The sequence below is a fragment of the Falco punctatus genome (genome assembly GCF_963210335.1).
Source record: "Falco punctatus genome assembly, chromosome: 13".
Taxonomy (NCBI): domain Eukaryota; kingdom Metazoa; phylum Chordata; class Aves; order Falconiformes; family Falconidae; genus Falco; species Falco punctatus.
In genome coordinates this window covers 25572684-25595298 of record NC_137593.1, presented here as the reverse complement: position 1 = coordinate 25595298, position 22615 = coordinate 25572684, and the positions used below count along the sequence as shown (strand labels likewise).

Below are 22615 nucleotides of genomic sequence, written 5' to 3'. Positions count from 1 at the left end.
ATACAAAGTACGATTACATCATCTTATTCATGAAAACATAAAAATTTAGATCTGTTGCCCATGGAAATGCATATATACCCAAAGAGTCTGTTCTTCTGTCCCTCTTTTGGTCTATAACATTTTGCTCACTACTTCAGACCTCGTAGACCTGCAAGAGCCATTCAACTAAAACGTTCCCCTGTGATTGCTTGTCTCCTGAGAAATGCCAAGGACCCTGGCGTCTCACCAAAGACAGTGAGCCCCATGTGTGAATCTGGGGCGAGAGCAGCAGTCAATACAGGTCTTTCTGAAAAGAGTTGATCCCCTCACTCTGTGCCCTTCACACATGCAGATTTAATCTTCTCCCCACCACTGAGACAAACTAAAGGCTTTGCAACATCTGAAATGAAAAAGAATGTGAGAATGTTCTGCAGAGGAGCTAAGCTAAATCATTTATCATGTGGCAGTCTCCATCTTAGGTAAGTTTTGGAAGTACAGTTGTCTTCAAAGTCAGCATTATTCAGTTGTATTCCTGTCACATTGAAAAACTTACAAAGGGAGTGTACCAGCCCAGAAAGGAGGGAGAACTTGGGATGCCTTTGACCATCGGTGAGTTCTTTTATTGTCTGTTCTTCTGGAGACTGGACTCCTCAGGAGGGGTCTCTGAATGATCCTTGTAGCAAGGGGGCTAAGGGATTTCAGGGGTGTAACACCTCTGGTCAAGTTTAAGGTATGTTTTGCCTGAACGCCATGGAAGAACAAAGGAGGCTTTGGGGGTTTCTTAAAGGCAAGTGCAAAAAGCTTTGTGCATGCATGAAGGGGGTTGGAATACTTGCATAAGAGAGATCTGAATGGAAGCAAATTAAAGAGCAAGCCAGTACTTAACCTGAGGGAGATGCATCTGTATGCTGCTCACAGGGTACCGAGGTGGGCTAGGCTGGCGTAAGCAAACCCCCACGCAGCTCAGCAGTGTAGTGTTTGAATAATAGAAACAGAAAAGCAGACACCCAGGTTGAGCGCTGGGATTTCAGAGTTTCTGAAGGGTTGACCTGAAGGTCAGATTCTGTTTGCTCTGTGCCAAAGAGCCCTACAAGGATGGAAGGTTGTTCTAAGTCGCTGGAATTGCTCTGGTTCTGTGCAGGCACCACGAGGTTGTGCTGGTGGTGCTCATCCTTGGGCAGTCTGTCCCCGGGGCCTCAGGGTAAAGGAACTAAAGAAACCGAGCTTTTGCCCCTAAAGCAACCAGAACCTCTGGCAATGCTCTAAGCTCCTGGCTTTGCTGAACACCCCCGGTGTTAGCCGCCTCTGCCGTGCCGTGCCATGCCATGCCATGCCGTGCCGCCCCGCTGGCAGGATCAGGGCAGCCTGAGGGCCGTTAGTCGCAGCCAACCCACAGATGCTTTTTCATTTGGGATCTGCCTTAGAGAGATGGGTCTCTGGGAATGTCTCCTCCTGACTTTGTGCCCATGTGACTTTCTCATACACACGCTGTTCTGTACCTAGAAAGCACAAACAACTGAACAGTATGGGCTTTGGTTCTTTTGGGGCACAATTTTATGACATGAACTTGCAGAAGCGTTTTCCTACGTAGATTTCAGGTAAATTACTGTTTTCTGTTGCAGCACTCTCCAAACTGGCCAGCTGCAACAAGGTCTTTTACCATCTCATACCAACATACTCTTCAAGCCAGTCCCTCTACTGCCTTCTCCTTGTCTCTCCTCATCCTGGGCACACATTCTCTCTTTTCTCTCTGGTTCCTCCTGTCTCTTCCTTGGCTGCCCAATCTCTTAACTTAACCAGCCACAGCTGCACCTTGTCGACATTGGCCAACCCGACACCCTGAAGCCAGCCCACAGCTGTATGTTATCAATGCTAATTAACCCAGCTTCATTCCTCTACAGTTTTCTATAAATTAATATTTTTTCTATGTGGGCTTAAATTGTTTTTCTTGTGGATTATGAATCTTGTGAATTGTTACTCATTATGCTTTTAGGAGAATAAATAGATAAAACAGAAATAAGAATGGTTTGTGCCAAGACTTGATAGATTTCTTCTTGTTTCTGGGAACAAGTAGGCAGCTGGTTGATGGTTTTTTCCTTTTTTTTTCAGTGCTGCTGAGAGGTAGGCTGGCACATACTGCAGAGCTGAAATTTAGTTTGTGTGTGTGGAGCTTAAATAAAAATACTGTAATTAAAAATTATGACCTACCTGTAAAGCTGGAAAACTGAAACTGAGCCATATATTATTACTGAGGTATGGTACTTCAGTGAAGTTCTTTCCCTGCACTAGTTTTTTAGTAGTGAGACTCCAGGCAGTCCAGGGGAATCTCATGAGCCTTGCTGCTACCTTCTAGAGATTGCTAACGAACTGAACCGTGTGCCTCTTGACGTGCTGGTGGGCTGGTTACAGAGGACCATGCGGTTCATATTGCTGTCTCCCCAGCTGTTATAAAATGTGTTAGAAATGCAACCTTTTAAAAGTACTGAGATGTTTGCAGGAAGTTCTCTCTTTGCTCTGGAAATGCAGTCTCACTCACAGCACAAACCGCTTTGTGCCTGCCAGTTGATGAACCCGCTTTTGGGAATGCCTCACTGGCACGATCCCCGCTGGAAATTTCTTCACTGGGTATGTCCAAAATCACTTTCAGAAATCCTGTCCGAAGGCTTTTCTCTTAGTGGTTTGTCTGCGCACTGCCTGTGGTTACTCCAGGGGGACGATAGGATGGAAATTCATCTTACTGAGATTGGAGAGCGGGTAGATCCCTTGACCAGGTGTAGAAGGGACCAGGGACCTTTCTGTAAGTGCATGAGCTGCGCTATACAAAAGTACAACGTTGTTGTCTTCAGTTTGGAGATGCAGAGCTTAGGTCCAAAAGTTTCTCTGGAGTGTCACGGAATTTAGGAATGTAACATCAAACAAAAGTTTGCTCTTTAATATTACTTGGCAAGTTTTTTGGCAAGTGGTGTAGATCAGCAGAACTCCTCTGAATCAGCTGAAACACTGTTGAATCTTTTAGCTTTTTAGCAAATTTTCAGCATAGTAGCTGGAACGAAGCCGACTAATAAGTAACTTCAGCAGAAGGGGCCTGAAACCTTCCAAATGATCACAGGGACAGGCAGAGCAGCAGTTGATCTGATGAGGTGATTAAGAATCAAGCATCCATGACAAATAGCCCTTCAGAGGAAGTCAGCTTCTGTGGGAGCAACTTGAGCTGACCCTGAGGTAGGCCAATTAGGCTGAAACGACATGAATTGCCCAGCACACTTACATATATTTTAGTTTCTTGCCCTTCTGATCATAATTAAGTGCCTCTACCAGATCAAAAGCTGTTTTAACTCATTTGGAAATAAAATTACTGTGCCTACTGTGCTGTGTAAAGTTTAGGAAAACCTTAATGAAACAAATTCTGTCAAGGGAGGCTGCGTTACTGTCCCAAGGTACTCATTTTAAGTCAAGTGGGTATGGATTTGTAACTTAAATTTGTTGCATGTGTTGTGTGGAATCTCTTTGTGGGTAACCGATGATTCAAACAGCACCGAATATTTAAGTGTTGGGAGTTTGGGTTTTCTCATCTGACACCTCTCTCCTTATACAGATCCCTGCCACCAGGGCTCATCTCAACAACCTTTTATTTGCACCGAAGTTCTAAAGCATTAAACCTTGCTTCATTTGAGTGTACCCACGCATTCTGGGTTTGTCGGTGTAGTTACAGATCTGGCAGAACTCTGCATTCAGAGTGCTGTAAAACTGCTCACAAGCTTTAGTTCTGCACAATGCTTTTTGTCTTGCTCGTACAGACGCTCTGGGTTTAGGCTCTCAATTCTAGTCAACATGAAAACTCAAATGCAAACTGACTATCTTAAAAAGCAAAAGCCTTTTTTTCTGTAATAGATATAAAATCATATGAAATCAAAACTAGATATTACTTCCCTCAGTCAAAATTTAGTATGAAGCATGTGATTTTTTTATATTTGAGACCAAATTTAAAGTTTTGTTCTGATTCATTGAAAGCTTTGTGGATTTCAGTGAGACCTGTATTCTAGGATTTGGTGGGTTTGTATATTGTCTCAGCTCTTCTCTCTCTACTGTTTATGTTTAGACATTACTCTTGAAATCAAGGGCAGGATTATAAAAGGTCAATATATTGAATGAAGCTTTTGATTTATGAAAATCCAGGGAGGGATAGCTGTATTTGTAGCTGTCATGTTTTCTTTAAACAAAAATAGCAGCCTATTTTAATGAAAACTGGGTAAGATAAAGACCTTGCAGAATAAGTTAAAATTGAACTTAGTGCTGTGACTGTATTGCTTTAAAATTTGTGAAAGTCAATACCAGGAAAATGGATTCTTGAGTTAAAGCAGTAGTAAGTGCTTCCAGCTCCAGAATCGTAACTCTGCTTTTTAGAGTGGAACAACTTACAAAGCATGGATCTGGACCGAGATCTTGAATTTAAATCTCTGGCATTTTTGTCCACCGCCCTACCCACCTTGAGTCATGTCTAAAAACTCTGTGTTTATTTTCTTGTGTTCACTCATGCTCAATGCATATACTGCATCACCACTGAAAGGCTGGGGTGACCTTCTGCTGTCATTGCTCTTCTCTCGTTCACTTTTCACTAAATATGTTTTTTTCCAAAAGGTACTTTGTTGTTCAGTACTACATTTAAACCTTGCTAACACTGACTGCTTGCTTCACTGTCATATTTTGCAGTACGCAGTGAATGCTCTTGATTAATTCTGAAGTATGTTCACCTGTTAAAGGCTTGCATTTAAATGACACAAGGAAATCTTGTCCTGGCTGTGACTAACAATTGTGGACAGCTCTCAAACAGGACATGTTTAACAAGTGGTCCTTGCTGTTCCTGGTAAGGACATACACTGTTGATGACACAGTGGAGACAAAAGATCAGTTCTGAACATTAAAAACCTTGTTTGCGTTTGTGGGAACACAGGGTGTTTTCCCCAGCCGGACTGGGATTGCACTAGACTGAGAGAATGGGGAGCTTTTGTTGTCAGCCAGCTCTGCTCAGAGTGAATTTGTTTGCTGTGGTTCATCTTTGTGCAGTACCCTACAACTGCAGGCAGGACCCCAACACATGCAGATTTTGTGCAGATATCTTTGTGGTTTTCTGGGGCTAATTAGGTTTGGGGTTTTTTTCGTGCCTTCAGGCAGCACAAGAAATAATGCATGGAAGTAATCTCTGAAGAAGACTGTCAAAATGAATGTTTACAAGGGAGTAAGTATCAACAGCCTTTCGCCTAGTGCTGATACTAGGAGTACTCGTATCTCCACCCAGCAGTGGGCTGAGTACTGAGCAGGGTGCTGCTTTGCTTATAAAGTGGAGCTAAACTCTTCACCCTTTGGACAAGGAAAGGAAATGTTCCCTGACCCTTTTCTGTCTCAAAAATAAGATTTTAAGTTTAGAAATAGTCTTTTGATCATAATTCATCCTTCATCCCTATTCTTTTCTGTAGCCCTTCTTCATTCTTCATACATGTTCACAAAGAAATAGGCAAGTATAGTCACCAAGACCTCTGGGAGACTACAGTAGACTATAAGGAGAATGGAAACAAAGTTTATCTTGCACCAAGGGAAATTCCTTTCTGGCTTTAGAGATACAACCTCTTGCTAATTTGCAGATGTGCTATATATTTTTCACTCTATTGTGCTTAGAAAGTGAGTCCAGACAGATAAAAAGAGGTGACAGATGAAAAATGAAATGAGGTTATATAGGTCAAAGAGGTGGCAGGTGGTGTGTGGTTGTGCTCACATTGAATTGTTGTCATCTTCTCTCAAACACTCTTCCTTTCCCACGTTGTATCATTATATTGTTACAGGAAGAACGTTGTTTTCCTGTTTAAAACCTCAGGTAGGTTCAGGAAAAGGGAGTGACAAGGCTTTTTCGGAGAAGTCCAGTAACCGGAATTACTGAGTACATTTCATAGACTCTGAACATCACAGATCTTTTTTCTTAAGGTGCAACCTGAGTATCACAAGAGAGGTTATGGATCTTAGAGCTGCAGTTTTCCCCTCTGTTCTGGGAACTGCCAGATAGCCAATGCGATCCTGTGTAGACATTGCCCTCTTACTCCGATGAGCTGGCACAGTGCCACACTGGCTTGGATATTTTAGCAACAGGGAGGCCCAACATAGCTACCCACTGATTATAGGAAAGTTAGAAATACACATCCTAGTTGAATGCTATACTCTCTGCAGCAGCTGGATGATGAAAATCTAACTCATTCCCCCTTGACTGTGCTACTCAAGTGATTGCTTGAAATACATACAAAATACATCAGTGTCTGGTTTTATGGTGCCAGATTTTCAGTGTAGATTTTTTCTTTTGATGGCTTATGAAAAAGGTCTGCATGCCCTGGCACCCCACTGTTTTCATTGTATCCCACTGCCTCGCTGGTGTGACATACCGTTGCTGCAGTTACCTGCAAGTGGAATTTGCCTTAGCTTAAGCAGGAGCCGTTCTGTTGGCTTCGCAAGAGTTGCGTTTCTGTATGCGACAGCAGTACTCAGCTGTGTAGCACAACACTTTCATGAACATTACACAATGCAGATGTCTTGTGACACACTGGCGAGTGACAAATAAATGAAAAGCTAAGCTGAGCTTTAGAAATTACCATCAATTAATTTGCTTTTGTGGTAATTATTTCATTAAAATTATGTATCATCTGTTATAATATGCTTTTTTGTTACTAATGGATACTCTTTAGATAAAAAACAAGTCCAAAAGGTGAATGCCTTAACTTCATGGCCAAAAATCTTTTTTGTCCACTTGTCATAGACTCTTCCCTCTTTTTCAGCCCTTGGATTCTGTCTGTGGTGGGCAGCTGCCTTTGTTTTGTTCCCCTTCCGCGTCATCCTTTCCCTACTGGTTGTACAACCTGGGGGCAACACACTTGGGAGGGGATGGGAGAAACAAGGAAAGCACTGGGGTGAGTTGAAAAGGTGATATTCAGTGAGGTAGTTCATAAAAAGAGGTAACAGGTTTCTGGAAGAAGAGAACTGAGATGATTAAACTTTAGAAAATAGAAAGATAGTATTTGAAACTCATAAATCAACAGTGACATTAAATCCTTTGTGTATTCATCTTATATAAAACTCCACAGATTCAGAAGCAGAAGATTGAGCATTTGACAGTATCTCACAGATTTCTGTCAGTCACATTACCTGTTCTCAAGAGCAGAAAGTTGTTGCAAACTCTGATGGCGCTGTAGATTATCCAAGAAATGAGTGTCAGGCCTAAAACTCGCTTGCATCACTTCTTTCTTCTGTCTGCCCTTGCCCTGAGAAATGTATTGTTGTAGGTTGGATGTTCATGTTTAATTTCTGCTCAGAGAGGCTTTGGAAACCTGGTAGAACTAGTGCATTTTGGTTCTAGGAGGTGGAGGCATCTTGAAGTGCTTGGTGCAGATGGCTTCAGTTGCAGCTCTGGCAGAGAGGGGAGGTGGAATTAACATTAAACCATTTTGAATTGTGTCACTTGACTAACTACAATTATAGTGAAATGCTTTCTAAAGTATCTGATTATATCTTACAGTCAGAAGTTCTGCGTAAAATGGATAAACATACATTAAGAAGGAAAACAAGAGCAAGTGTTAAGTGCAGAAAACAAGAGAGGTTGCTAAGTATAATTATTAAAGCTTGCATGAGGTGTTAGTGTTTTGTTGATTCTTTGGTGTTATATATTTAGAAAAGGAGGCTGAACTGTCACCTTTGTAACCGAATCACTTATCAACTGAATGCATTAAGTATGAAACAGATTGCTTATATTGAATTTACATGGTTAATCTGTCTACCACATTCTGAGTTTTTCCCTACTCAGTCAGTGGAAGATTAGAACCTTTTTTTTCATAATTGCTTTGTTAAACCACTTCACTGAAATTAGCATTTAAATAAGGGCAAATTGAGCACTGAACTGAATTTCCATGAAAATGTGATAAAACCCAAGCCTATACAATGTATATAAACAGAGAAAGCTGCAGCATATGTATGCTTTGTGTTGAGCATCAACAGCAAAAGTGCAGGGAGATGTGGAGCAGAACCCACTGGGGCCACTCTCAGCTGCCTCTGCCCTTCAGCCAAATGGACAACAGACTCATTCTCCTCTCAAAACGGAGAGGTTCGGAAGCAGTGGAGCGAGGTTTTTCAAAATCGCCACCGTGGTGAAGCACCTCTTCTCATGGAAAGTCTGCACGCAAACTGCAAACTCTGTGCAAACACTCAGAGGTTTTGCTCAGAGGAAATAGTAGCCCTGGATCTGGGTGTTGCATTCCACCACTTGTGAACAGCTATTTTAGATTGACCTATATTCCATCTCATTTAGCTGTCTCGCTAGGATTTCAGTAAAGAGCTAAACTTGTTTTTACTGTTACTGTGCAGCCTGCAGCTTTTTTTTTTTTTTTTTTTTTTTAATAATTTTGTCTAGTTAATGTTTTGCCACTGGCTCACTTATATATCATCTATAGAGATGCAGTTGCTGAACATCTGTCCTTTCAGCTTTCTGAGTCTGCTGCCCTATGCATTTATGCAAGGAAGCAGCAGTATGATCCTTCATAGAGATGAGAAACATGGGACAGCTGTGTGGGGTCACACCACAGGGTGGTGTAGCACAGTGCTTTGTCTAGCAGTGGCTTCCTACAGCAGGAAAGAGCCAGGGTTTGTCTGCACATGGAGCTGGGCTACAAGGAAATGTAGCTCTTTCCAGTGACCTTCAGTTTAAGGACCTTGACTTAGAGATGGCATTGAACTCTTGACTATTCCCCAATGAATCTGTTTTCTGTTAATCTATTTGGTAATCTCAGTGTTGACCCATATATGCTCTTGGCCTCCAAACATCCTGTGGCAATTAACTCCACCGTGTAATGATGTGTTATGTGAAAAAAACATGACTCAGGGGAAGGAGCGTCAAAAGTTGAGATGCATAAAAAGCCTGAATAACACAGGTATCGGCTGAATGAAACCTTTGTAGTTCTGGTTGGTATTGGACTCCAGATTTGATAATGATTCTGCTCTCAGTGTGATTTTTATGCTAGTCTTGCATTGTCATTTTTAGGTGAGATCAAAATTAGGCCAAAATACTTCTAAGGGTAGGCAACATCTGATGTTTCTGATTAAAAAAATAAATCACCTCTTAATGAGATGGTTTCTTGTAAAATTTAAGGAGCATCTGAAATCTATGAAAATAACTGAGCTTGTATTCTTTCCCTTTCATATAGGTACCCATGTGTTTAATTAGAAATAATGTTGAAGTCTTGGAGTGCTGCAGTTGTGATAAGAGTTGATGTATCAGGCTTTGATACAGTTAGTTTGAAGAAATTCAATTAATAATTAAGGTGTTTGCTGATATCAGTCACGAAGCACATTCAGAGGCAATTACTGCATTCTACATATCTGATTTAGACAAAAACACTTGTATGTCTCTGCCTTAATCCCTTGTTCCACAGACAAAGGATGCGGGGCGCCTGACCGGAGAGGGAGGGCTGGGAGAGGCAAGCAATGCCAGCCAAACCTTAAGCCAATTTAAACAGGGTACCTGGTCACCCTGTTGTCATTGCTGTTTCATACAAGAACTGTGTATTTCTGCAAGGTTTTTGGAGTCTTCCCTCCCCTCCCCCCTCCCCGTGAATGAAGCACAATAAGAAGCTTTAGACTGTCTGTAGATTTCATTCTTTTGAAAGTGAAGGTCTTTTAAAACGGGCTGGAGCTGTCTCAGCGGGTGTAAAACAGTGGAGCACCACTGGAGTCAGCGGGGCCGTGCCACTTTATTTTATCGGGATCTAACACCTTCAGTTTTGTTAATTTATTCAGTTTTGCACTGTGTCATACATTTAGATTTTTATCCATGGTGAAGGCTTTCAACACTCTTTCTGGGTCTGAGAACGAGCATTTTGTAAATGCTGCCTTGCTGCTGTGTCTCTTCTCCAGCCCCCCCCCAAACACACACACATATTTTTTGCCTTTTCTCATCCATCAACTGCCTTCCCTTCTCCTTGTCCCCACTCCCAAATTTCAAACCCAGGCCATGCTTCCTTTGTTCAAACTGAAAACATGAGCTGAGGTAGTAACAAGATCCATCTCTGACAGTTCATCAGCCGAGTCAGGGTTAGAGTTCTGCTGGTGCAAGGGCTGGAGTTGCTGCTCCTGTTAGGAACACTTGCCCAGGTAGGGGGGGCAGATGTTCCTCTCTCTGCTGTGTTCACTGTTTCTGTCCCACACTTACCAGACAAGATTTTTCCTGTGATACAGCAGTGTGTGAAACAAAGCTGGATATTTGGGACAGATTTCCTATTGCAGGCACATGGCAATGATCCACCCCCACAAGGGGTACCCACGGGCCTCAGGTGGGGTGGGAAGTACAGGCAAAGTTAATGCCAACATGAGCGCCCCAGTAGTTGCGTTTCCTAAAGTGTATGTTACATTTATGTCCTGCTACTATAAAAATACTGAGTTGCATATCAATGTAACTGCTGGCTAATGAGTCTCTTGACCTCCTGCTGTCATGCTAATGCGACTGCTCACTTGGAACCTTCATGAGCCAATAAATTACTCCATTTCTTAATACCCTTTTACAGATTGCTGCTATCTCTGTAACGGAGACTACCTATCTCATTAATTTGTAATTGTGCTGAAATATTGGAGCCTTAAAAGTGGCATGTGAACTAAAATACAAATACAGTAGATGTACCGCTGCCAAAAGGCTATATAAAGTCAGTTAAGCTATATGATACTGTAGATTAAGAAATTATTTTATGCTTTGGACTCTGGTATTACTTGGCTCCTTCCTTATATACAAGTTGGAATGATGTAAGGCTAAGTGTAATGAAGATGTGGTATTATGTATGTCAGATATATAAATGCACACACAACATAAAAAAATCTGCAGTATAGGAAGTGTCTCATGGCAATAAATGGAAGAAATGCTGTTTTCTAGAGTTTGATATATATGAATATCATCCCAGGTGAACTTTTCTCAACAGTTCTTGGGCTTTAGTAAAATGTGGCTTATGAAACAAAAGTGTGCAAAGACCCTCACCAGCATAGGTAGCATTTGACAGCTTTTGAGTTGGATTAAGTATTTATGGACATCCATAGGGACCTCACGGAAAGGACCTGAACTTGTCATGCTGTATTGCTTTAGGAAATCCTTTTGCAAGAGTGCTCTGTGAACCCATGGGATTTATTTTATGAGTAAAACATGTAATTTTGGGAATGCGATGAATAACAGGGTGAATCATATAGGCAAGGAAGATCAGTTTTCATTGTGGGTTTGGGACTGACACAATTTTGTTGTACCAGGCTCTAATAGGTGATACATCTTTGTTCAGTGCACATTTTTAGGTAGCACTTTTCGGAGACAGTGAATGCTGCTTTTTACACGGGGAGGAATGCAGAGGGAGGGAGGCAAAGGGGCTCCCCTAAGCCAGTGTGGGAGACCAGCTGCAGAGCAGAATCATGGCCAGGGTCTCCAGAGCCCTTGTACTGTCTAGTTCGCATGGATTCTGGTGTGTTTTAAAATTGGTTGGTTATGTTGGTTTTTTTGTGGGTTTTCTATTTGGGGGTGGGGGTGGGTAGTTTCTTGGGCTTTTTTTTTAGCAATAAACCCTTTATCCAACAACAAACATTTTGTGAACTATTTAGTAGTTTACCATTGCATTAAAAAAAAGCAATATTGGAGTTGTATGACAAATGATCACTTAGTGTTTTTGTTCCATTTTTGTCACTGAGATTTGATGCGGGTGCAGAAGGGAATGGAATATTTTATACTTTTTTCACTGGCATTAAACTGCTTGTGTGTCTATATATAATTTAGAGTTTTAATTTTATCAGTGCATAAGTTTGGTTGTTGGGAGAGCCAAAGCATGAACAAACAGAAGAAATTAAGAGGGATGATCTACCTATGTCTGAACATTTTTTGTTTGGTTCCCCTTTCAAGGGTTAGGAATAATCTTCTTCCATATCTTGCATACTTTGTTTAACATAGATAAATTTATCAGCTTCTTCACAATGTTTTTAACAAGTCTGAAAACATTCTAAGACAACACTTGAAAATCTTCTAAGGTATTTTACCTTTTGTCTAATTTCAGTCTGTATTTTTAATGAAAAGTAAGTTTTATACTGGTGAGAGAAAATATCCTATTGCTTTTTCTGCATTGCTCTTGAATTGTAAAGCCCCCAAAGTGAAGGATAAAAGGAATGCACGGAGTTAATGATAGGAAAGTGTGCAGTGCCATCTATAGTGGGGCCCAGTGTCACTATGCGCTGAGCTTTCAAAGGGAAAAAAAAATATTCCTATTCCAGTTCCTGTCTGACAAAGACTTGAGGCAAAGTCTCCCACTGACAGGAAAGAAAACTGGGATGGACCCTGTGGTGGGTTGACCTTGGCTGGACACCAGGTGCCCACCAAGCCGCTCTGTCACTCCCCTCCTCAGCAGAACAGGGGAGGGAGGAAAACAAGATGAAAAAAACCCCAACCTGTGGGTCAAGATACAGGTAGTTTAATGAAGAATAGCAAAATTCACGTGCGTGGAAGCAAAGGAAACCAAAAGGTGTTATTCTCTACTTCCCATCGGCAGGTGATGTTCGGCCGCTTCCCGGGAAGCAGGGCTGCAGTACGGGTAGCGGCTGCTCCGGATGGCAAATGTCATAAATAACAAATGCCCCCCCCCCGTGCGCCTCCTTTCTCTTCGGTTTTACATCTGAGCAGACGTCAAATGGTACAGAATATCCCTCTGGTCACTTTGGGCCAGCTGTCCCGGCAGTGTCCCCCCACCCCCAGACCCTGCCCACCCCCAGCCTGCTGGTGGGGGGGGTTGCAGAGGCAGCCCTGACGCTGTGCCAGCGCTCTCGGCAGCACCCAGCCGTTGGTGTGTCACCACCGCTGCGCCGGCTACCGGCACACGCACAGCACCCTGAGGGCCGCGGTGGGGCTCGGCCAGACCCAGTGCAGACCCTTAGGCCCATCAGATGTGGCTGCAGTCACATAATCTCAGGCATGAGAGAAAACCAGTTTAATGACACATCTAATTTTCTCTACATTTCAAAATATATTTCTTTTTAATTCTGTTAGTACTGATTAAAGGCAATCTAACAGGCAAATATCCTTCTATAGCAAATGGCTAATTAAATGTTGTTATGAATTTATGCTCAGATGATGGTACATATCACTGTGTGTCAGTTCTAAGTTCTGTTTGAAATTACAGTAAATCATCGTGGTATTTACTGCTGGATAGAAAATGAAATTTATTGCCCCAGCATTACTTTTAGGAGAGTAAAAATGAATCCCAGATACAACATTCTCCATAGCTTACAGTTATTTTGCCCCACTAACTGATTATTATTAAATATCTGGACATGTTTGTATTATTCCATTGAATTGCCAGTTTTCCTCCCTCCTGGGATAAATCCACTTACACTGGTGTTTAATTGGTCACAGCACTGCGTCTTTCATATAGGAGATAGGGAGCTGGCTAGCACTGAAATTGCTGATGGCTGGCCTTGCTACAATGGGAAAGGATGCTGGGTGCTCAGTAGCTTGTTTGGTTTTGTTGGGTTTTTTTCCCCACAGTAGCTTTTATACCTTCCTGTGAGTCCTCTTGCTTGATGTCTGTGGGGGCACGGTTGAGGGTCTGAGGAATAACAGGAAGGAAAGTGCTCCTGAAATATCTTTGATGCTGCTAGTTGAAACCTTGAGTGAGTTTGGTGAGTTGGATTAAATACTAGTAGCCCAAATGGGCTACTTTAGTTATATAGATTTCAGCTGTCCCCCTGACTTGGAATTGTAACAGGAATATCTTCCTCTTAAAACAAAACAAAACCACTTCTGATTTATAGCATCTGCACTAAGTGCTCAAGAGCAGCTTTTGAATATTCAAACCAGCAATAATTTGTTGCTTTGAATTTCAGTTTTACCTTCCTTCGCATGGAAACTAGTGAATGTCTGGAAATGAGATATTGCAAGAATCTGGCCTATGCAAATTCATTTTAATGTATTGTGGCGTTAATGAATTTTGATAGATGATATTCTGTTATTTAAAGCAAGTCTGTTACACGGCTGTTAAATGGTACATGGGTGTGGAGAGGGACAGGACTGCTGAAGGATAGGGGCAGATTTAATTCCCAAGCAAATTATTTTATACCAGCTGACTCTCCTGTTGAGCTGATATAAATGAGCTGGATCAAATCACACATGTTTCATATGGTTAAACTGAAAATTGCTTCTGTACACCCCTCCCCCCAAATCTGCAAACTTCCTCTGAGTATTCATTTAATTTCATATACCACAATCTGGATGGGAGCAGGGGGAGGAGAGGAGAAGGTTACCTCTTTATCTGAGTGTAATTCTTAAGATCTACCAAGTTCATACAAACGAGTTGGATGGCAAGCACTAATCGATAATTTTGTCTCCACTGATGGTTTGTAACAGTACAGTCCCGTGGCTGCAAGCTGGCAGCTGCCTTTCATCTCATCGAGTGCTCTGCCTTCATGAAATTGTTAACAGCATCCCTGTCTTAGACAGTTGTATCTACACAAGTTTATTGAACTTCAGTCAAATTCAATGAAGACACACTTGTGTCGCTGCTTGACCTCAGTTGTGTTGTCCACCAGGCTAAGTAAAATCTCTGGGCTACTAGTCTTTTATTTCTGTACATGGATTGAATAAAGGAAGAAGTATTTCTTGTTGGTCTGGAGATCAGCTGACGTCTGATTTAAAGGTTGTCAGTTTGATTTCAGGCTAGTGATAATGCTTTTAATGTAAGATCTTGCTCTGCACGGTTACTTTTTTGTTGAACTATGGTCAAATATTTGCCTGAAACTGAAAAATTACGTTTTTTTCCAGCTTCCTTCTCAGTGGTGCAGAAGTCATTAACGACAGAGGCCCTGATTTAATGAAGTATTTTGATTCTAGTGGAACTTCAATGTGTATGACAAAACGCATTGCTGAATTAGGGCCTCCAGTCTCAGTTTCACAAAAGGTAAGGTGCTAAAGGAACCAGCTCAATGGAGAAGACGGACCTGTCTTACTGAATTTTCTTCACTGAAACAAGTGTATTTCTGGCACTTCTGCAAAATAAATGATACTGCTTCTTAAAAGATATTGCTTCTTAAATGATAAAGACTTCTTTACAAAGAGGTTGATGGCATTGAACAACATGTGTTGGAGAAGCGATTAATCTCTTTTTGAGTACCGTGGGTACATAAGGTTCCCTGTGCTTCTTGAAATCTGGCCATTTGTTCAAGTGACTGTTGTCAGTTGTGTAGAAAGAAGCACATTTAGTTACCAGTGTTAAAAAGCATTAGCGTACAGTTAGGGTAGAGTGTTCTCTCTTTGAAACATTTTTGAAGAAACTTATATAAAAAGCAAAAGATTAAATTTTAAGCAGAGGTTTATTTTAGTATTTGGGCATTTTAGTAGAATTAGGCAGCTTTTCAAGCCATTTTTAAAAGCAGTGGTGAAACAATGATAAAAGCAGTGGTGAGCAGGTGAAACAATAATAATCTGTATCCATAGAATTGGAATAAATACAGAGTAAAAGAAAATGCTAGTGATATTGCTGATTATTGACTTTGCCAACTGCATTCTTTGAGCACCAGATATTCTTTTCAGGTGCTCTGATTTCACCCCTCTTCACCCAAGAGGGGAAGTCCAGTCTTGCTATTCCTCTGTGCACAGAACTGAGGAGCAGTCTCCCATAAGTGATCCTACTGAAGCTCCACTATGAATGAATACTCAAGTAGAATAAGGAATGTAGAAAAAGCTTCCAGTCTGTTCATAAGTTTCATGTTCTTCTGAAAGGCAAGCAATACATTGAGAGCAGCTTTGTCCTCTTTCTGCCTTCACATGGTACATGGGGATTTCACACAACAGCAACCAAGCAAGTGCAGGACTCTGATTTTCTCTGCTGCTTCTGTGAACGCTCCTAGTATTCCTCAAAGATTCCTAGTAAAATAACAATAAAAAATATACTTGTTCCCTGATTTCTGCCACAGCCCAAACTGTTTTCAGAGCCAGTGGCAGGGGATACCTTTTAACCAAAAATATTTAGCACTTTGATGTGTTCTGCACACTAAAAGGCTTAGGAGAGGCAATGCTGCCTGCCTGCCTCCTCCTCTGTGCAAGGCAGTGAAATACCCTGTTGTGTGCTCTGCAGGGACCATGGGGTTAATACCTGTATTTTATTGAGCAAGAGGAAAATTCCAGGCTTCCAGCTTCTGTGGGTACAGCTACGAATCTGTGCAGCTAACGCTCAGTGACGCTCTCTGAACTCAGCCATTAGGTGACTGCAGTAAAACAAAGCTGTTCAGAAATGTAAAATAAGCAACATGCGCCCCTCAGGACAGGCTGGAGGAGCAGAAGCACACTGGAAGTGTAAACTAGAGGGAGAGGTTAGTTTTTACTGCCAGCGAAATGCCAGAGTGTGAGATCTTTAACTGCAAGAATTGCTGAGAAATTAAGATTAAAAGCAGCAAGCTTTGGGCTGAAGCAAGATAAGGGCAGGAATCTGTATGCAGAGGAGAGCCTAATTCAGGGCTCTGTTGGGAAAAAGGGGTGGAGGGCAGGGAGGAGGGGGAGACCTCGCTGACGAACAGCAATTTAGCTCTGCTACATATGCTCTGAGGAAAAGGGAAAAGGACGAGCAGTGTGAAAGATGCCACAGCTCTAGAGGCCTGGTGTGTTGTAACACCACATGTCCCTGAAATGCAAGAGGAAGGGAACTTATGAAAAAAATTAATTACCACAGCACTTTTTTGTTAGAGATGCACAATATGGAAATGCATAATACTCTATTGGAGACTGTAGTTAGAGGATTTTTTCTAACTTGTTTGCCAAAGGGACTGGGTAAAGATTAACAGAATGACCTGCCTCTGTTACTCCTCTCTAGGCTTCTCCAACTACACCAAAGTTGGTTTTCCCAATTATGGACAAATTTCAATTTTGATTTTGCGTAACACTTGCATGCGCTTTCTCTAAATGGTTATGTTTAAATATTTCTGGTTTAAGGGAGATTGAGTCTGAGCTTAAAGAAATTAATTAAATTTTTGCCCTAGTAGCTATTTCTATTCGTCTAGGAAGAGCTTGACTATTTCTTCCTGTTACAGTGGGGAAGCACACCCTTGTTTACATCTCTGCCTCTTGTCGAAGTAATTTAGAACAAGTAGCTAAAATGATAATTTTTCTTAAAAGTATCAATAAGCATGACAAAAATACAGGGGTGGCCAATGTAGAAGAGAGAGAAGAAGGGTAGTCGTGCAGGGAGGAAAGCAAGAAGCTGCCAAGGCTTTTAAGAGCTGTGGCCCAGCCTGAATAGTGTATTTCTTTGGAAAATGAATGAGATGTTTAACACTGGTATATAGCACTCAGGAGATATTGTAAAGAAGAATCTTTTGGGGGATCTTGGAAATAGTGTGCCCTGGGGTTGCCTTATCTGTGGGGGCTGAACACTTGGTTCTGTCATTGGGGTGTTACAACTGAAGGTTTCAAAGGGCACAAGGAAGGCCCTTTCATTTCCTGCACCAAGGGGATCCTAGAGGGAATGGTCTGTTGAAAAGATGTAAACTATAAACGTGCAATCATGAACATTTATTTAAAATTTTTTTAAACACTGCAATGATAAGGATGGATGAGGCACCACAGCACTACAAAAAAATTGTTCTGCTGTACAAAAATGACAACAAGATGTATGGTGAGACTGAAACATTATTTTCCTGGATTCTAGAAGAATGTCTAAATATCGTAGAAAATTAATCATAGAGTATTTTACAAATCATGCAGATAAATTTTTAAGTGAAATCCTTTCCTAAGTGAAGAATTTCATTGTTGATCAAGTAAGCTTTACGGACATGATATTTTAATTTTCAGAAAATCTCTCCATGGAACATTCTTATCTCAGTATATCTTTGTGCCCTTAGATGAGGTTTAACTTCGTTTTATCCTTGATACCAATTAATGAGTCATTCACTGTAGTGCAGTGGCTCACTAAAAATCGGTAGCTGTGCAAGCACAGCTCACAGGACAATCTGTTACCTTGAAAGCAGGATAATAACACCCTCGATAATAGATGATAACACCTTTGCAGCACCTGTCTATGCAATATGCAGTTTTTTAGATGTAACTGAATAGCAGTACTTAAATTTTTACACCTCTGTTAAGGAAAAAAAAGAAGTCCAAATGGGATGAGATGAAAAATAATGAGGTTTTAGTCCAAAGGACAAAATCCTTATGCTCATACAATAGGTCTGTAAATTATTGTCTTGCTGTGGGTTTTCATAAAAATGGTGTTTTCTGATCTGCTGTAGATTTTAATTGCTCTGAAAACAAATGTGTTCTGCCAGCTTGTAGACAGAGTATTTCATCAAAGTGCAACCAAGCCCTATAGCACAGTGTATAGATAGTCATTACCTTTTGAGGCTCAGAGCCACCTGTGACCACCTGCTTTCTCTCAGCAATATGCCACAGTGCCTCAGGCTGCTAATTTTGTTTTCAAAATAATCTGCTATTTCTGTTTTGTTAGGCTCTTCTCCTAATTTTGTTAACACAGTCAGTGCAATTAAGGGGAAGAAACAGAGTATGATTTATTAATAATGGCAGATGCATAGAGGTCTATAAACAGGATCGATGGCATATTTAACTGATGCAAATCTCAGTAGTTAAATTCCTCCCTGCCAAATACCTCTGACTTTCTTTTATCCCTTCTGTCATGGTTTAACCCCAGTTGGCAACCAAGCACCTTGCTGCCACTTGCTTACTCCTCCTCACCCAGAGGGATGGGGAGGAGAATCGGAAAGGAATGTAAAACTCAAGGGTTAAGGTAAGAACAGTTTAATAGGTAAAGCAAAGCCGCGCACACAAGCAAAGCAAAACAAGGAATTCGTTCCCCACTGCCCATGGGCAGGCAGGTGTTCAGCCATCCCCAGGGCAGCAGGGCTCAATCACGCGTAATGGGTACTCGGGAAGACAAATGCCATAATACTGGATGTGCCTCCCTTCCTTCTTCTTCCCCCAGCTTATATACTCATCATGACTTCATATGGCATGGAATATCCCTTTGGCCAGTTTGGGTCACCTGTCCTGGCTGTGTCCCCTCCCAATTTCCCGTCCCCCTCCAGCCCTCTCACTGGCAGGGCCCAAGGAACCAAAAAGTCCTTGACTTAGTGTAAACATTACCCAGCAACAACTAAAACCATCAGTGTGCTGTCAGCATTGTTCTCACACCAAATCCAAGACACAGCACTGCACCAGCTACTAAGAAGAGAATTAACTCCTATCCCAGCTGAAACCAGGACATCATCTTAATACATTAGCAAAACTTTTTTAATGAACTGGTAACTCTGGGAAGAGCAGTTATCCTACGAGGTAGTGAATTTCTTGCCTGGGTAGCAGTCCCACCACAAAAATACGTATCATGAGACTGAGCACCACAAGTATGTTGTGGGACTCACCCTCAGAGTTACACACAAATGTGACCTTTTGTCTGCCTGTGCAGGAGAGGGAAGCTTTCTCTTCCATAGGTTGGTATATCCCGAATATTGTTCACCTACTGCAAGATGAAGGCTCCTGTGAACTCTTGGTGCTCTTTCAGCACTAAATGTTCTGGCTGCAGAAATGTGTTTTAAGTATTAAATTAGCTGCAGCTAATGACAGATGATTCTCATGAGTTTAGCAGAGCATTTTGAAATCCAAATTTTATTTTCAGTCCCAACAGGGAAGCTTAAGGTGCTGGAGTTATGGCCAGCCAACTAGTTAGGTTTGAAGAAATCTTTCAAATAGACAAAATTAACTTTCAAACCACAGAAAAGTGCTATGTACCTTTATTCTTGCTTTAACAGATGGAAAGGACACTGCAGCTTTTGTAGACGACTGTGCTGCTGGGGAGATGAGACTGGTGCCCCGAAGATGCTGCCTGTTGCTTATGCCTGCACGAAGCCCCACTGCAGGCGAGTCCTTGTTTTCTCAGGCAGAGCCAGGAAGGATGCCTAAACTCATCGAGGTGGAGAGCTTGTTCTTGCAAGAATACTGCCTTGCATCATCCAGATTCTGCGTTTTGCCAGAATTTCCTCCATAAGTGAATGTTATTGTGCCTGGATCTCATACTGGTGGGAGCTCAGCTGCTAGGATCCAGCCCTGTTGACTGTTCACGCCTGGACACAACCTGGCCTGGAGGCCCTGCCTGGCATCTCCTCCTCTGACATCCTTCCGTTCAGCATGTTAGACTGGTGGGCCCAGGAATGCTGTGATCCACCAGTCTCTACTCCCTCCACCAGCTTCCTCGCTGGGTTTGGGTTCTTCCTTTTTCTCTTTCTCATGGACTGACTACAGACATGAACTGTCAGGGCTGTGACTGTGCCACCAGGCCTTGGCTGCCCTGGCCAGCCTCACCAGGGCCTGTACATGGACCCCAGCTTGGTGTGATAGGGGGAGAGGACACCTCGCCGGGCACAGAGGTGGCTGCCCTGGCTGGGGGCGATCTCCAGGCCTTGATCACCCTGAGCAGTGTCACCTGGGGCCTGTGTGAGGGACCTCGCCAAGCACAGAGGTGGCTGCCCTGGCTGGGGGGGATCTCCAGGCCTTGATCACCCTGAGCAGCCTCACCTGGGGCCTTTGTGAGGGACCTTGCCAAGCACAGAGGTGGCTGCCCTGGCCAGGGGGCACCGCCAGGCCTTGATTGCCCCGGGTGGCCTCACCTGGGGCCTGCTCCCACCCAGTGCCTCAGGTGCAGGTGCCGCCTGCCCCAGCTGCGGGGTTCCCAGTTCCCTGCTGCCCCTGCCCGGCTGTTAGGCTGTGCTGTAGCTGCCTCTGACTCTTTGTGCTCCTTACTGGGTGGATACTAGAGCTGGTTCATTGCTCGCCATGTGCAGGGCTGTTGATGGACGCTTGGACGCTTGGCTGAGGCTCTGAGGGACACTGCCCTGCCGGTGGGGACTCTGCCTGCGCTAGAGTCACCCCAGGCTGCTGAGACACCATCCCTGAGGATGCAGCTGGCCATCCCTGGACATTAATGAAGTGTTTGCTAGTAGTGACTGCACGGTCTGCTAAACCAAGAGAGGAGGAGGCTTCGCTCTTCCTGACCGGGAGCAAGGCTTGCGTAGCTGGTAAGTAAACTGCTTTGTTTATAGTACACGTGCATCTCTTCTGTCCCAGGACAGAGCTGTCTGGAGGCAGCAGGGCGAGAGGTGCTGTGGCACAGGTGCCACCAGGCAGGGTCTGCCGCGGGTTTGCTCCTCATTGCCCGCCTGCAAAGCGCCTGACCGTGGGGGCTGGCAGACCCGCTTCAGCAGGCGACAGGCACGCTGCGCCCCCTCAGCATCTGCTGGTGCTTGTGTTCTTGTGGTTTGTGCCTCCTGCCATCTTTCAGTACAGGGTGTGTGGTTTCCTTCAGAAGCTGTGTAGTTGTTAATCTTTAGCAGGTTTGCCCCCAGTCATTAGGAGAGGCTGTTTATTCTTGGTGAAATGCTGCTGCATTTATTGTTACTATCTGTGTTTCACAGAAGTGTGAAACACTCATGAAAAGAAAAGGGGCTATTGAGTGATGAGTGTGTCCTTTTCCTTTGCTTTATTTTCTTTTCTCCCTATGCCTACCATCTTCATCTTTAGAAAATTGCCTACTTATCTCCCAAACATAGTTGCATGCTTTGCTTAATGTCCCTCTTCAGGAACTTATTCTATATGGAAATTACCCTGTACAGGAAATAATTTACCTTTAACTGTCATCCTTTGCAATTCTCTTATTTTTAGATTGTTTGCTTGTGGGCTTTTTTTTGCCAGCTCTTAGAACAATGAGGCTGGAGACTGCGGGTATCCTATAGCTTTGACAAACTGAGTGTCGGTCTATTTGTGCTCCAAACCATCTGCTACTTGGGATGGCTAATCCTGGCCAGTGTTATTTCCAGCTGTGGAGCTGCTACAGCCTCAGGTTCTGCTGGGGAAATCAAGGGCATGAGGACAAACCCCAGCAGGGAGTTAAATTAATGTGAAATACAACAGTACCCATTTGAAGATGCTACCAAAATGGTCAGCCTGCTGCGAAGTGTTGGTTGGAGTGGCTCAGACTGGAGTTCGGGTATTTGTGACCATAATTATCTTTTTCCCGTGGGATATCGATTTATTTTTTTTTATGCTGATCTGAAAAATAGGTTGATTTATAATGTTAAAATTCAAAGGCATTGGAGGAGGCTAAAATTCTTTATTTTAGCTTGTATTTTCAAAGCATTCCTATTATGAAGACCAGGCCCTCAGGTAGCTGCCTATTAAGGGATTATATGTCTTTTCTTATGAAGCTTTTATTGGAGACAGACCCTCCATAAATAGCAGTCCTGAGTGAGCTATGGTTGCCATGGCTGAGACGGAGAGATGGGGGCTGAAGCCTCTGTAGTCAGCATGAAAGCCTGGGTTTCTGTGTGTCACGTTCTCAAATACATAACCAGAGGTATTCAGAGCTTGTGTACTGCGAGCTCACCCTCTTACTTGCTTTCTGATACCTTATATGTGTCCCCATGCCTGTAGAAAATCAGGTGAGCAGTCCTAGGACATTTAGTACCTATCACAGAATAAACCCACGCCTTCTCAGAGATATTGCCCTGCTTTGAATGAAATGCGGTAGAAAGCTCAATCAAGCAGAGATTCGGG

At 42.8% G+C, this 22615-nt stretch overlaps 1 long non-coding RNA gene across 2 annotated transcripts in view; it reads left to right on the top strand.

Moving 5' to 3' along the window:
- Positions 1–9604: 9604 nt before the first annotated feature.
- LOC308072673 overlaps positions 9605–22615 on the top strand; it is a 302394-nt gene continuing 289383 nt past the window's right edge. The window contains exons 1-2 of one of the 2 annotated variants that reach the window (XR_013931733.1): positions 9605–14966; positions 19819–21081. This is a non-coding gene — a long non-coding RNA (uncharacterized lncRNA). Of the gene's footprint in view, positions 21082–22615 lie in introns of both variants that reach the window. The other variant, XR_013931734.1, reaches the window with a different exon arrangement.